Consider the following 14,841-nt stretch of genomic DNA (forward strand, 5'->3'; position numbering starts at 1 on the left):
CAAATTTCCACATATTAGTAGGATGCTACTGGAGATCTTGAAAGCCAGGGAGCTGAAAAAGGAAGAGTCTGGCCATTTCATTACTGATGCCAGTGGCACAATGAATACAATAGCATATGCCATGTTCTGTGTGGCAGTCCCACTGAGCAAGTGTTTGCTCTAATTCCACACTAGAACATTCAGTCAAATGCAAAAATCCCTAATGTAACACTGCTGTGACTGGGAAAAAAGTCTTGGAGTTGATAATCAAAGTTTCCCACCCTGTCCATGTAGATTTTTAGTGCATGTGTGTGATGTTCTGATTTACTTTTTACTGACCTCCTGGAAATAAGGAAACCCGTTCATGTAACTGGCTTCTTCTGTATGTGTCTGTATTTCTCACCCCTTCTCTCATGTTGGAGGCTTTTTCCTCTCAGTTTTGGACTGAAGATTTCCCTCTGCCTCTGCTGCCCGTTCCCTCGCCATTGAGAAAGGGCACAGCTGGCGCAGCTGCATGATGCCTCTATAAAGCATTATGCAAGTGCTCCCCCTGCCTACGCATCCTTCCCGTGATTGTCAGTGCACTGTGGTGTGGGCTTGTGCCTTTGGCATGCCTCAAGGGCACACCTCACCTGCTCACAGTACGCTGACAATATTCCAAGCAAACAGCTGAGCTGCTGCATTAAAGGTCACCCTGTGGATGGTCCAGAGACGCATCTCAAACATGTCTGGGACATAGCATACAGCTCTCCAGGGATGTTGCATGTGTATCCTATATAGAAGAGTCTGTTGAGTGGGGCAAATCACTGAGCTTATTATGCCATTGCTGTCTGCTCAGTTCTGGCTACCTGTTTGCTTCCAGTTTCAATGCAGGGCAGGTGGGAGGTTAGTTATGATTGTTAAAGCCCTGTATGGTGTTGGAGATAGACCATGTCTTCCTCCATGTCCTGCCACGGTGGTAAAGATCCACCAGGTTGCTGTCCCCATCAGTCCCTAGGATTGATTCAGTTGGGGTTAGTCCTGCTTTGAGCAGAGGGATGGACTAGATGACGTCCTGAGGTCCCTTCCAACCCTAATCTTCTATGATTCTGATTTACTTGTCCAAGTCTCTCTGTTGCAGGGTGTTGCTCATAGAACCTGTTCCCTCTTACAGACCATCAGAGCCCCACTTTGGTAGTGTCCAAGACTCAGCATAAGGGATGGTGTTCTAGAGTCCCACACTGACACATTGTTTTATTGTGGAATTGTTAGTGTGAGAATGGCCATGGCTTTGATCACAGTATAAGAAGTTAGATATATTGATACAGAAGCATCTTTGAGCAAAGAAAGCATCTTTCTTTCTGTGCTGTAGCAGTGATGAGCACAGCAACAAAGCAGCCCCTGGCCCTAGCCTAGATCACCTTCCTTAGTGATTCCCCAAACCCCACTAACTCTCCCTACCCTTTAACAAGCCAGAGTTCCCACCATGACTATCTGGGCCTGGCCCTTTAAATTTGGCAGAGCTAAGTAGTAGTGGCTCTAAAGTGACCATTTTGCAAAAGTTCAAGCTGCTGGTTGCATCTCCTGCTCTGCTAGCTGGTGAGTACTCATTATGTTCTCCCTTTTGCATTGTTCAGGAAGCTGGTACATTTCTCGCATAGCACTATGCATATAGTCAGTGCATACTAAATAATAATCTGCATGCTTGGTGCATTATGGTGCTTTGCCTTGAAAGAAAGGTACATTAGGGGCCTAGGTATGTTGACCTACAAATCCCCCAGAGGTATGTAATGATGTGTCAGCTGTGACAAAATAACTAGTCCTGGTTATCCAATACCTGGTGAATGTTTGTGCAGCATTTCTTCTTAACCCAGCCTGAAAACCAACAACTTTAAATGCATGGGGCATTGATGACTTTGCATTGAGGGAATTAGTGTCTTGTATCCCAACTGCACTGGGGCAGCCAAGGGAGAGTGGCCTCTTTGTTAGAGCTTTGTAGATTATTTTAGGAAGCCCAATGCATTGCAAATGATTAATCTTCAATGCAAATGAAAGGCTTGGCCTGATTCTCAGGCCCAGGCCTCCCATCTTCACCATCCCATCTAGAAAAATGTATGTGTTTTGATAAAGAGAGATTGAATTTTTGTCAAGCGCTGTGCCACTTTTCTTATTGTTATGATGTAACAAGATCAGGGCATAAAACCCTCAGCCATACCATGCTAAGCAGATATTTTTTAAGGGAGCATGTATCCAAAAGCATGTAAGTTACCAGCTATGAGCTATCCACAGTATTAAAATGTATGAGCTGCCTGTAGTTGATTTGTTTAGAGCTGACATTCACTGTCAGGTGGGAAATGAACTGCCTGCTGCTCATTCCAGACTTAAGCTTGCACTGAGGTAGGAGAAGGAAAATGCACAGGGAGAAGTGGAGCAATTCACAGACAGAGCCCAGCTTGTGCCCTGTACAGTCGGTTGCTGTCAGCTGGGGTTTGGAATGGTTTAAGGCAAGCCAGATAAATCTAGAATGCTGTGCTTAGTTAAGGACACCAGCCATTTAAAGGGGTCCCTAGCTTATCTCTCTGGGGAACTCTATAAGAGGAGGAGTGAGTCCTAATAGTCTGAGAATAAACCTGGATATTAGGCCCATCCTGGTCCTCACACTTAACCCCTTCCCTCTGCCTGAGTTTCCCCCATGAATAATAAGGGATCAGCAAAAGCTGCCTGGCTCACAAGGATGTGGTGAGGATTGCTAACAAGTTAGAGCCCTTTGAAAAGCCAGGTCCTGACGCTACCAGGGACTGAGCACCCTCAGCTGTGCCATTGATTTCAATGGGCAGCTGAACTTGCTTGGCATCTTGCAAGTTTATCCCCGAACAGCTGTGGGCCCTTATCCCAGGAAGGGCAGGTGACCCCTCACCAGCTGTAAGCAAGAGCACACTTAGGAACAGCAGGGAGTGGGGGGGAGCTCTCACCAGTAGACAGCATGGCACCAAGGTGCAGACAAAGGAGATTCTTAGTGGTGCTTTGGAATAGGGATAAACAGCCGCCCCAGTAACTGTATGTGCATGTTGTAGTGTTCCCAGTGATCCCGTTTCTCTGTGCCCTCTTCCTCTGTGAGGAGACAACACGGCCGAGACTCGGCATGTGGTTCCAGAGCTTCACTCCAGGCCAGAAGGGGCTCTTCTCACGCTGCCCAGTCTCCTGGGAGGAAAGAGGCCAGAATCCAAGCAGCTGAGATGAGAGGAGCCCTTCCGCCCTCCCAGCAGTCAGCCCTGAGGGAGGAGAAGCCCTAGTTGGCACAAGGGGAGCCGCTCCACAGTAACTAGTGGGGTGCCACTTCCCGACATCGCTTTATTATGTCTGTATCAGCAAGACGAGCAGGGATTTGGAGTCAGGAGAGCTGGATTCTCCTCTCAGTTGAGCCAGCCAGTTGCTGTGGCCTTGAGCAAGTCTCTTAGGGTACGTCTACACGGCGATAAAAAACCTGCTGCACCGAGTCTCAGAGCCTGAGTCAGCTGACCCAGGCTTGGGCTGTGGGGTGAAAAATAGCAGTGTAGATACATTTTGGCTCAGGCTGGAGCCTGGGCGTTGAGACCCCCTCCCGCCACTTGCGAGGTCTCAGAACCCAGGCTCCAGCCCAAGCCTGAATGTCTACACTGCAATTGGACAGTCCTGCAGCCAGAGCCCCACAAGCCTCAGTCAGCTGTTCCAGGCCAGCTGCAGCCCTGCTGCAGAGTATTTATTGCAGTGTAGACACGCCCTCACTCTCTCTATGCTTCAGTTGCCTGCCAGTGTAAAATGGAGAAGGTGACTGGCCTCAGTGAAGGACACGGAGATGCACAGGCAGATGGTGCTGTGGAACTTCCACAGCGCCGTCTGCCCATGTATCTCCGTGTCCTTCATGGAACTTAAGTGCACATTATTATTATGTATTGATCACGCGCTGCTGATGTGTTGTGAGCAGGCAACATCAGGACGTGACATCAGGAAGTGGAGCCACAATTATTTCATGTCTCTCTGCAGCTCTGTTCGGTTACACATGGGTTCCCCAGTACATGGAAACCAGATGTTTAGAGCCAGGTGTTAGCGTCTCTTGCTGTGAAGGGTTTTGATGCTTTAAAATAAGCCAGAGAAATCTCCCAAATCTCTAGGGCATCCCTTCTGCCCCAAGAGCAAGAAAAGTGGCTGGCTGGTTTCTGCAGAGGTGGAATTTACATGTTGTGTCTTACGGCTGGCATCCCATCTTATGATGTAGCTAATCCGCTAAAAGGATGAAGTTCAGAGCCGGGTGTTGTGAGTTTTACTTCCATATAGTAGCGGTTACTTTTGGCTGATAAGTTGTGTGCTTCAGAGGTGGATGTGGATTGGAACACCCCCAAAGAGGGCACAGACTGTAATGTGTTGCAAAGATCCCATCCATGCTCCTGACCAGGCTTTTGGAACAACTAAATAAAATGTCGGCTCCAGAGATTCCTACCCAGGTTTTATACAGAAACAAGTGCATGCTGGAAAGGACTTTAGTCTCTGCTGTGTGACTACCCAAGCAATGCAGGTATGATCAATAAGGCTTCATATAACCTACCTCCAGTGTTTAATGTCTGCCAGGGCCCTGGCACCTCTGGGCTTGCTGTGTCAATTATGAAAGTAAAAAAATTGCTTGAGCCCCAGCACCTCGTTCATTACAAAAAAGCACTGCATACCTCACAATGAAGCCCAAGTGCTTTGTTTTAAGGAGCTCCCAAGGGAGGGACAGAAAGGAGCGGAGATTCCCCACTAAATATAGGTGTATCTGAGCTGTGTTTTTGAATCATCCAAAAGTCACCACTGACATCTGTACTGTATCTTATTAGGGCTCTTCAGTATAACATGTATGAACCAGAAACAATTCTGAATGGTAGCCATAGCTTTGACGGGAGAAAATTCTGACCTACCCATTCCCAAATCATAGAGACTAGGTAAGTTTGAGTTTGTAAATTTGAAGTCTGATGGCTCCAGTGTGCCCCAGTTTGCTGCCCCTATAGCAACCACTTCCTTAATGCGACTGCAGTGTTTCCTTTCCCTGCTCTCTCCTGCCCTCTGTTAGTTCAAGTACTTTGGATCACAGCTGCAAAGCATTGAGATGTTGTTATTTATGCACTGATATCATGACTGTTAATGATATCCCACAGCTAGACAGCTGTACTTTTATAAAATTATTTCTTCCATGTCCGGGTGGCATCCTTCCCGCTGTTGGTCTGTCCTGTGTCTCCTGTCCATCTCATTGTCTTTTGCTCTACAATTCTGGGGGTGTATTGTTCATACGGTCACCACGGAAAAGACCCACTATTTACGTCTTGTAGGGCTTATGACACCCCATGGTAACATTCCCGTGTGCATACAGATGACATGATCACCAGCTGCAACACAAACAAGCAGCATCTGGGATAAAACCCAGGACTACCAGCGCTATCATTTGAGCAAAATCAGATTCTCTGCTGACTCATTAGCAGTAGTAGGGTTCCTCTATTCTGTATGGCCACTCATTAGAGGGCAGTAGTGCACAAAAAAATTGGAGTGCTGATCACAAGACTGAGAGCTGAAAAATTATGAGTTCTCAGGCGCACTCTTCTGCTGCCTTGCTCTCTGGCTTTGGGTGAGTCACTTAACCTCCCAGCATCTCACTTCCTTTTCCCTTTGTAAAATGAGGGTAGTAGTACTTATTTCCCTACCTCACAAGGGTGTTGTGAGAGTTAATTAGTTAATGTCTGGAGATGGAAGTGCTGTCAGTAGTCTGTACATTACAGCATCACTACATGACGATAATGATGCACCATAGGGTTACAACACCAAATGTCACAGTGCCATCATGGAACCAGGATGTCCTGCTGGCTAAAACCTGTTAAAAGTGCTAATCCTAAATTGTGCAGATAAAGAAAGGTGGTGGGGGAAAGTTCTGCTGTCCTATCATTCAAGAAAATGCCTGCCATTTTAATGAGCAATTAAGAACTCCTGGCTGCATAGCAATCAGTATAGGGAATGTAACTAGGGACTTAATCTTGCATCCGCTGGAATCAATGGAAATTCTGCTGTTGACTTCAGTAAATTCAGGCTCAGATCCTTTGAATAATCTGTAAAAACCCAATCCAATTTCCATTGAATTCAACAGACTCATTGACTTCAATGGTAATTAGATTGGACCCCACCCATATAAATTAGGATAGCTTTTTTAACTGCTGTGGATCACGTATGATTGGCAGCTTTGAAGTTGTTGAATCTGCAGCATATTCTCAGTGGTACTGTGTGTGTTCCAAATTGTATGACTTGTTCTGAAACAGGATTGTGGGGTATTTTTTCCATTTGTAGAAGTCAGAAAGGACAAAAATAATCAGTGGCAAAATGTACAGTCTGTGTCTTGTGTCGCTGTTTGAGTAGGTTATTCATTTTTCAAATCACTGTGAACAACTAATCACTTAATCACTTAATTTATTCATGGGTTTTTTCTAAAAAAAAAAAAAAAAAGATAGTAATAATTTGAAACAGTTATTTATCCTGTGAATTGATCTTGAGATTAACCTAGATAATACATTTTTGCTGTTAATAAACACGGTACATGTCTAAAGAAAAGTTGATCTTGTTTTTAACTATTGTATCACAGCAGAAAAGCAACAGGAAAATAAATGAATAAATAAATAGACAACCACAATTCCTGAGTTGTATAGTTATTTGAATCTGAGGGTAAAGTCATCCGTTAGTGGACAAATGGATTCAGGCACCATCTTTGACCTTTAATAGAATCATTTGAGTTGGAAGAAGCTTCTTAGGGTTATGCTGCACCAGGGCAGGAATGAGACCGCTTTGGGCCTTCAGTGATTTACAACCATCCAGTTCTCCAGCTAGAGTAAATTGGCATTGTTCTGTTTTAGTTAATGGAGATATGCTGATTTACACCAGCTCAAGATCTGGTCCAGGACTGGCTGTCAGAAGCCTTACTGTTTTGAGTTTGGGCAAACCACTTAATCTCTCAGGCCATCTAGGAGAATGTCCTGGTGATGGCTGCTCCATTGTTCAAGCAGTGAGGCCCATTCTGCTTAAATGGATTGTAATCTCTGATGTTGTACTGTATCAGTCTGTGGTGAGAATATTGAAACTACTCTTCTCTGACAGACCAACACACCATCTTAGAACGCTAATGCTCAAACCACATTTTGGGGTACAGGTCAACATTTCTCACCCAGAGAGCACCTCCCATATTGGTTACACACAGATTTCTCACCTGTAAAACGAGGCTCACACTCCTTTCACAGGGGAGGGGTATGATGTGAAGTGTGCTGCACTGGGAGCACAGGCTAGTGTACAAAAGCGTTCTCAGCAGGGGAAAGGTGCAGTGAGTCCCAACCTAGCCCATTTCCCAGCATGCCAAAACGCGGCCTGGTCCCTGCCATTGCATCCCATCTGGAAGGCCAATCCTCAGGGTAATAAATAATGGCTGGTCATTGGCCTAAGGGGTCATGCACCTTTTCTTCACTCGCCTTCATGCTACATTTTTAGGAGATCTTGTCAACATGTTAATCGTTTTCTCTCTGCCACAATCAGATTTTTTTTTTCCCTTCTCATTTTGTTTGTGCTTTTCCCCTCTGTCTCATTCCTATTAAACAGAGCTCAGCACGTCTCAACTGTGGGAAGGGCTATTTTGGCCCAAGACACCAGAGCAAACCCCTGTTCTTAGGAAAGGGGTCACGATGGCATAAAAGGTGAAATGGGGAGGTAGGTGCAGAAGTATTTTCCAAAACTCTGACTGCTTTTCATATCAAAATGAAACAGTGTTGAATGATAACTATTGTTTTCCTTAAAGCCTAAACTCCTGGAGTCAAATGGCTAAGTGATTTCGGCCTTCATTCTTAATGAAAAAGTACATTTCTAGCCCTAGTGGCTGTGGAGAAAACTTCAAAATGGGACTCTAGTGCACCCTAAAGGCTCAAAAAGCAGAAGGTAAATAAAAAGAACACCAAATCTATTATTTTTACATAATCTCATGATTTTAAAGCCAATCTTATGATTTCTAGTGTGATTTCAACTCATGGGGTTGGCAGTGCTGATGAACTGCCACTCGCAGCAGATTAAAGGCAATTGTATTATAAAGGGCTGCACTAGTCTTTTGTGTATGCTGCCAAATACCATGTGGACTGGGTAGCATTTTACATTCACTTGGTACAAAGGTAAATAGAAAAACAAGATGCCAGGCAGTTCAGAGTCCGGGCCTACAGGTCCCACTGACTTCAACTGGAGTTGTGGGTACTTGACTTGACACTCCTGAAAATCAGGCCTTTTTATCTTTTTGTGGGTATGACCCTCTGAGCAGAAGGGGACAATGCAGGGAGAGAAGCTATTTAAGAAACCCTTCCCATCACAAGTCTTGTCCTCACTACTAAAAATGGCGTGTTTTTACCTCAGAGTAACTAATGTGCATGCGCTATCCTCTAAAATAAGCTAAAAATACTGGGAAGACCAAGCACTTTGGCCTTGTCTTTACTGCTATAAAAGGGTATGTTTTTTATGTGAGATAACTAACACAGGTGAGCTATCCTGAGGTAAAAACATGCGACAAGGCACTTTACTGTGAAGTAACTAGCCAAGGCCAGCCCTATACCCCTATTTGGGATTGATGTCACCTAAATTACCTCACAATAAAGCTCAAGTGCCTGATCTTCCCTGTATTTTTACTTCAGGATAGCTCATGTACGTTAGTTACTTTGCGGTAAAAACACACTTTTTTTGGCAGTGAAGATAAGGCCAGAGGAAGAGTGAGAGAGAGCTGGAACATATATTTGGCTGTTCAATTACTCTAACAGTGAACGGTTAATGTAACCCACTAGTTGCCCAATCTACAGAGGATGGGAGTCTGTTACACCCCACACAACTAGAGAGCCTGGCTCGTTAGCTCTGAAGGATCCTCAGTTCAATCTTTGTGTTGACCAACATGGTGGTCATCAAATAAGAGGGGAGCTCTTCCAGGATCTGAACTGTTGTGGCCCTCAGGCTTTGGGACAAGCATTGTCCATCATTGTGTATTACATGTCCAAGATGGTAGCTATCACAAACTCTAGAACAGAGCAGTTCTGTGTCTAGCAATCTCATACAATGTGTATGTCTCATGCAATAGGCTAAATGTTGGGCCAAATCCTGAAGTCAAAGATGGGATTTAGCACAAGGTAACAGTGGAAGACAGTTATGATTAGTGTAATAAGCATCAGTCACAGTAAAGTCTTCGGAACTCATCCTCAATGTCTTTAAAGTGCAGAAGCAATATTATGAAGAAGAGGACAATTGCCACACGCTTCTCTATTTCACAGGTCTTACTTCCTTCCAAAAATCCAGAGCAGTTTGTAATAACAATATGTTTCAAACAAGCCTTTAAAATAATTAATCAGCAACTGATATGGACACAAAACAAAGTGGGATACAATAATCTACTGCTATATAAAACCATGAACAATTATTAAGAAGGATTCATTCACCCTATTTAACACTTAATAATTCTAATTTTGTCTTCAAATCAACATCCTATATATAATAGGAATAAAAGTTCCTTTGGGTTTGAAATTGCATATGGAATGATTAAACCAGCTATGTATCATTCCTTCTTTAGTCAGACACAAACCAGTGAAATGCCAGAGTTTAGCAGATGCTTGCAAATATTTAAACACACTACGCATACATCCATAAGATATACATTTCAAATATGCAGGTGCAGGACTGTAGGAGTGCTTGGGGTATGTGGGATTCTGTCTCTGTGTATCAGAGAGAAGACTCTCTTTTGTTAAAGTGAATTTAGTACTGGTGAAATACGTCCTAAGATGCGCTGCAGAAAGGTTATGACATGGGCAGAGCCAGTGCAAATTTCCCCACGCTCTCCCACAAGTGTGCATCAGCTTTTACCTTCACGAACCACTTCCGGGATAGCTCATTCTCCATCCCCAGACAGTCACTGGCCCTTCTCTTGAGAGAGAAAACAAAGGGGGGCCAATTGGGAGGTGGGTCCTGGGACATGGACAACTGGATTGAACCCAGCAAGTCAGCAGTAAATGCAATGTATAAGGGCATCTTTCTTCCAAGATTAAAAACCTTCTTTACTGTAGTAAGGGACGGTCGCGGGGTAAGCCTTCCCCTTCACCCCTGGTGGGGAAGTTCAAGGGGATAATGAGGGGAATGGAGCGCCCTCCGCGAAAGCAGTCGACAAAACTGCATCCCCTCGGCCCTGAGTCCTGTAGGTCCAAGGCCTAGCGGCTGGCTCCAGTGACGGGTAACACGGCCTAGTGGCCAGGGTCGATAGTCGCTCTCGGGTCAGTGCAGTACGGCTTAGCAACAAAGGTCGATAGTCGCCCTCGGGTCAGGGCAGTGTGCTTTGGCAGTCTGTGGGGTAGTAGGGTGCCCCCTTTGGGGGGGTGGTGCCCAGGGTAGGTGGGCTCAATCCCTCCCTGCTTCTCTGAGCCCCACCCCAGGGCACTATTGGTGTCGGGGAAGCCTAATACCAGGTCAGGAGGAATCCTCCCGAAACACACTGAGCGGTGCCTCTTTCCACCCTTGGTTACACCATGCCAGCCCCTGGGCTACTTCCTACCCGGTCATTGCTGGGGTCGTCCCTTGTGCCTCCAGGTTTCCCTTTCTGCTCAGCTGCTGCCCGCATCTCCCCTGGGTTGTGAAGCCCTCTGGCGAAGCTGTCTCCTTGGGTGTCTGGCTCCGGGCAGTCGATGAAGGGTGGTTGGTCTCTGGCAAGGTCTCCTGGGTTCCTGGCTCCCACTGTCAGGGGCTGAAGCGACTCCTGGCTCGGAGTCTCCTGCATGCCTCCTCCCTCCTCGGTGGTCAGCCTAGGATGAGCTGGGCTGCTCCTTTTTATGGTAGGGCAGCAGCTGGAGCATGCCCAGCAGAGTCTGGGGTTGGGACTTACCCTGCACTGAAGGAGTTAAGCCAACTCTATGGGCGGCGGAAGTCCACCCTGTCACAAGGACATTTTGGAAGTTACTTCTTACCCACCCTTAGAGAGGCAGGATGGCTCTGGCAGGTAAGCCTCTGTAGCAGGACTGCAGTGAGCTGTGTTTAATTCCTAGCTGTGCCACAGATCCCCTGTTTGACTGTGGACAAGTCACTTAGGCCTTGTCTACACTAGAAAATTACATTGACTTAACCACATCGGTCAGGGTGTGAAAAATCGGCACCCCTGAGCAGCGTAGCTAAACCGACTTCAATCCCTGTGTAAATAGTGCTAGGTCCACGGAAGAATTCTTTCATTGACCAAGCTACCACCTCTTGGGGAGTGGAGGACCTATACCAATGGGAGAATCACTCCCGTCAGCATAGGTAGCGTCCACAATGAAACACTACAATGGCGCAGTTGTACGACTGTAGCATTTTTATGACCTTGTCCACTGTAGCACTTATGCTGGCAAAACTTTTGTCGCTCAGGGGTGTGACAAAAACACCACCCCCCTGAGCAACATAAATTTTGTCAGCATAAGCACTCGTGTGGACAGTGCTATGTAAGTGGGAGATGATCTCCTACCGACATAGCTACCACCACTTGTTTAGGTGGTTTTATTATGTCGGCGGGAAAACACTCTCCTGCTGACATATCGTGGCTATACAAGCGCTCTTATAGCGGCACAGCTGTACAGACACAGGTGTGCCGCTGTAAGTTTTAAATGTAGACTAGCCCTAAGTGTAAACAAGCCTTTAATCTCTGTGTCTCAGTTCCCCATCTGCTAATGGGGATAATAATACTTCATTTCTTCCACCCTGTTGTCTGTCTTGTCTATTTAGATTGTAAGCTGTTCAGAGCAGAGACTGTCCCTTACAATGTGTACGTACAGCACCTAGCACAACGGGTCTCAGATGAGTGCTAAGTGCTACTGTAAGGCAAATAATAATGTGAAGTTTAGTAGAAGTCAAACGTTCAGCATTCCCCCATGATCAGAAAAGTTACACTATATGTTGGTAATACTGGATATCACTGTACTTTTTAATTGTGTTACTATTAAACTATATAATTAGAGTTTGGGCCATATTCTGATCTCATTTGTAATGGTGTAAATCTGGAGTAATTCCACTAAAATCAGTGGTTGCTCTTAACCAGTGGCCTTAGCAGGACTATCCGCTAGATTTACAACCATGTGATTCAGAGCAGAATTTTTCCACTGGATTTGACATGGTGCAGTTACTAATTAATTTAGTATGAATACAATTCTTATTTTTGAAAGTCATTAATTTCTGTTATGACATATATAAAAGTAGGGAAACAGAGATCCTTTTTTCAGCTTGTGTATCATTTACAGCTGTTTGTTTAAAGCTCTTCCTCTCCACCCCAATTGCTTGCTAAATATAACTTTGTAAAGAGCAAGGGGAAAGCAGGGGAAATTGTTAATTTCTTAAAATTATGAAATAGACAAAGCTGTCTGCATACTGATTTGAAAGAAATAGATGAAACATTCAAATATCAGCAATAATCCAATAGGAAAGACTTAGTCAGTTTGTAGCAGAATTGTGAGGGTAATGGTTATAGTCCTGCGTTCTGTGTCTTTTCATGTTTTTTAATCTATCTCTATATAGATATACATAAAAAAGAAAACAACGGATGCTCAGCCTGAGTTTAATAATGATCTTTCTTTTGTGCCCTGGCATTTCAAAGGATGAGACACATCTGTCCTCCTAAGGCTGCAGACTGCCATGAGTCATATGCCATCTCTGTATCCTGCCTGCCTGCCATGTTGCTAATTTATCAAATGATTGCCCAGAGCTATTTGGAGAGTACAGCCTTCATCCAAGCACAGTACACCAGCAGGCTAGGGCAGGCTGATGCTACTGGCTGGTGTTACTGCATGGGTGGTGCCAGTTAGGAAATTTGAGTGCAAAAGCAGATTCAGCTTAAACCTTAGGGCAGTGTGATCTGTTTCTTCTGCACTTAGGTATCAAATGCTAGTGTAGTCCAAAGCCTTCAGGCCCTCAGCTTCCCCTACCATGAAAGCCCCACTTCCTGTTCCCTCCCCCCAACAAAATGACACCTCCATAGACCCCCAACTGCCAAAAGTAGGCCCTGTTTCAGAGAACAGAAACTTGTGTAGCCCCTGTGCAGAGTAGGGAATTGTCTTCACTTAAATCACACCGCAGGCGCCGCTGGACTGCTTCAGTGTAGAACTACCTATGCCAACAGGAGGGTTTCTCCCATTGGCATAGGTAATCCACCTCCTCGAGAGGTGGTAGCTGGGTTGACAGAAGAAGTCTTCACTACAAAGTTAAGTCAACCCAGCTATGTCGCTACATGCTATGAAAAGGCCAGACCCCCTGAGTGACATAGTTAAGCCGACCTAACCCCCAGGGTTGGCAGTGGTAGGTCAATGGAAGAATTCTTCCATCGACTTAGCTACCACCTCTCAGAAAGGTGGATTATCTATGCCAACAGAAGAACCCCTCCTGTCAGCGCAGGTAGTGTCTCCACTGAAGTGCTCCAGCAGCCCCGTTGCAGCACTGAAACACAAAATGGCACAGTCACTTCAGAGCTTCATAAGGACCTAAGAATGGCCAGAGGGTCCTCTAGCCCAGTATCCTGTCTTCTAACAATGGCCAATGCCGGGTACTTCAGAGCAAATGAACAGAACAGGGCAATGATCAACTGATTCATCCCCTGTCATCAACCCCCAGCTTCTGGCAGTCAGGGACACCCAGAGCATGAGATTGTATTCCTGACCATCTTGGCTAATAGCCAGTGATGGACCGATCCTTCATGAGCTTATGTAATTTTTTTTAACCCAGTTATAGTTTTAGCCTTCACAACATCCCCTGGCAATGAGTTCCACAGGTTGACTCTGTGTTGTATGAAGAAGGCTCATTGAAAGTCAATATCTTAAATGGGACTTGGGCTCCTAAGTCACTTACAGCCAGATTTACAAAGGTATTTAGGCACATAAATTTGCAGGCAGTCCTTAGAGTTAGCTCCACAAAGGGATTTAGGTGTGAAACTGCTGTTTAGGCACCTAAATCCACAACTAAGATCCTCACAAGCCCTGCTCAGCTGTTGCTTCTCTTTAGGCACCTACAGTCCCTAGGTGCCTGCATTGCTGCTGGAAGGCCCCCAAATGCCTAAAAAAAAAACACCTCTGGGCATGCATCAATCTAGGCACCCAGGTACCTAGCTCACACCTAAGCCCCAGCAGGGCCCTCAAACAGGGCACTCCCTTGCCTAGCTTGCTTGTGGGACCTGATTGGATGGGCATGCTCAGAAGCCACCTACCGGACTCGGCCCTGTACAGAACAATGCGGGAGCCGGGGGGGTGTTTCTGTGGAAAGTCCCTCTCTCAATCTCATCTGTTGAAGCTGTTCCACGGGGTATAACTGATTAAATATGCATTGGAGCAGGGGGATTGGACCACAGGCCGCCCACAAACGGCGCGAATGCTCAATCACTGGGCTAAACAGAGGAGTGGAGACCAGTACCACTACCTCCTCCTCATATGAGAAAGGGCTTAGGTCCCTAACTGCGCAAGAGGTTTCGTGGCTGGCTTTGTGGATTCCAGTCTTAGGTGCCTAACTCTCCCCGCATATTGTATAGGGAGCCCGGGCACTAACTAAGGGCTGTGGCTTCCACTAGATGGCAGGGTATTGTGATGGGGTGTGTGCCACACACAAGCCCTGGGTGAGTTAATGTGGGCCAGGAAGGGCCAGTTACCCTTAGGTGCTGCCAGCTGGAGGGGAACCAGGGATTGATAAAGCCTAATGGCAGATGAAGCCCAGCTGGGGGAGGAGTTGGGCTAGGATGATAAAGCCAGGAAGTGAGCAGGAGCATGCACAAGAGGGGGCACACAGGGGCACACTCCCCCCTCCCCCCCCAAATCCCCACATGTCCCTTCAGCCCAGGGA

General features: G+C 45.9%; 1 long non-coding RNA gene across 2 annotated transcripts in view; it reads left to right on the top strand.

Moving 5' to 3' along the window:
• LOC137143433 (uncharacterized) overlaps positions 1-14,841 on the top strand; it is a 24,536-nt gene continuing 9,695 nt past the window's right edge. Inside the window, exon 1 of one of the 2 annotated variants that reach the window (XR_010917158.1) lies at positions 1-1,557. This is a non-coding gene — a long non-coding RNA (uncharacterized lncRNA). Of the gene's footprint in view, positions 1,558-7,591; positions 7,702-14,841 lie in introns of those variants that run through there. The other variant, XR_010917159.1, reaches the window with a different exon arrangement.

Source organism: Emydura macquarii, unplaced genomic scaffold, assembly GCF_026122565.2.
Source record: "Emydura macquarii macquarii isolate MOO-44397 ecotype Brisbane River unplaced genomic scaffold, CSIRO-AGI_Emac_v2 contig_3328, whole genome shotgun sequence".
NCBI lineage: Eukaryota > Metazoa > Chordata > Testudines > Chelidae > Emydura > Emydura macquarii.